Consider the following 1,878-nt stretch of genomic DNA (forward strand, 5'->3'; position numbering starts at 1 on the left):
GTATTTGATTTTATTATACTAACAGCAATTCCAAATCACTCAGTATTGTTTATACATTTTTGCAAACAGTTTTGCTATCTTCCTAACTTTTTTATTGTCAGAGAGCTAAAGTAAATTTATTAAAATCTTTGAAACATTTTGTATGCATGCTACTTCTATACAATTTTATATCTGCAATAATAGGTTTTAAAAAGCTAATGGACTTTGTTAAATATCTACTTTGTAAAATGAGCATTATAAATCATTATGAGGAGTAAAATGTACTTATTAAAATATTATTTCATAGATATATTACAATGAAAATATTTTAAAAGATTGAATTTTACACTCAGCAACTTTTGATAATTAATATGACTCTCTGCTCTTCAATTTTAATGTTATTACAAAGCTTTTGTGACATATCAGTGTTTATCTATAATCTTTCCTTGATATGTGAGACATTAGATTAGTATTTTGGTTTGGGTTTTTTATTTTGCTTTCCAAACAACTGAGAGATCACATTGATTTAAAGTTTCTCATATTCTATTTAAATAACTGTATAAATAACGGGTCCCTGAATTAATCCTAGTGTTCTGAGGTGAGAAGTAGAAGACCAGCCCTATTTCTAGCAGAAAGATGATTTAAAATAAAGCTCCTTAAGAATATGCTCTGGTATTTATTTTGAAGTTAAACTTTTATAAGATATGCCGAGAAAAATATGATAAATTTGCAACACAATTTGGATTTATATGTAACATGATTAGTGAGGTCAACTATAAAAATTTTGCTGATTTTCCAATGCAAAATTGACATTTTCTGTCTCACTGCCAAGAGAGCATGCACTTTAAGTTTCTTTTAAGACTGGCAATGATGAATTTGCAGCATCTGATCTATATACTCTCACAGGGTCCTTCTCAAAAGCACAGAAATTGTCTAGGCCAATGTCTATTTCTATGAAAGGAAGAGAAAGCTGACATGATCAAATCTCCACTACTGGCCTCACTAGCATGTTTCAAAGAAGTGAATCATCAGTTTCAGAAGTCATACTAGCATTTTAAACTTATGATTAGTAGTAATATTATTTTGTTATTCAGTGTACAGGTAGATCAAACAACTTCCCAGTTCCCTTGTCCAGCTTATTCATTTATTTAAGAAGTCCTTACCGTGTGATATTAAACTTTATGAAACAAATAAAAGGTATAGACCCTGTTCTCCAGAAACCTATAGTTCCAGCATAAAGCAATATATGCACAGGAACGATTTCAAATTATGTGAAGAATAGCTCCTTTTTGTACCTATGTTTGTGAACTCCAAGTGCATTGTTCTATTTCCATTGACTACAGCAGAGTAGGGCCCAAAATCTTTAGGTGGCACAGACTACACAACATGTATATATAGTTACTCAACAATGAACTGTCACACCATGCTATTTCATAGCTTTATGTTTGTCTTGGGTTGAAATACATGGCCTTACTTTCAGACCTTGTTACATATGGCCTCCTTCAGATCTTGTTTACATATGACCTCCACCGTGAAATCATCTTCAAATCCTCTGAAAAGAACTAATTGATATCTGAGCTTTGACTCGGTAATACCAGAGAAGGATCATAATGAAATAGAATATGTATGGGTTTTAGTACTGGATTGCTGTTGTTGATTCTATCTCTAAAACTTACCGGCCAGGCAGCCCTTAGACAAATTGTTTACCTGCATGAGCCTCAGCTTTCTCTCAAAATGGAACTAGTAACACCTATCTCACAGGACTTGGTGAACTAATATAGGAAAAGCAATGCTTGGTACATAACAAAACACAGAATAACATAAAATATTATTATACAATTACGAAATATATGCCTAAAGTATAATCAGGTGGTCAGTAATGCTATTTAATAACACCAA

Source organism: Rhinopithecus bieti, unplaced genomic scaffold, assembly GCF_001698545.2.
Source record: "Rhinopithecus bieti isolate Rb0 unplaced genomic scaffold, ASM169854v2 scaffold_18956, whole genome shotgun sequence".
NCBI classification, from domain to species: domain Eukaryota; kingdom Metazoa; phylum Chordata; class Mammalia; order Primates; family Cercopithecidae; genus Rhinopithecus; species Rhinopithecus bieti.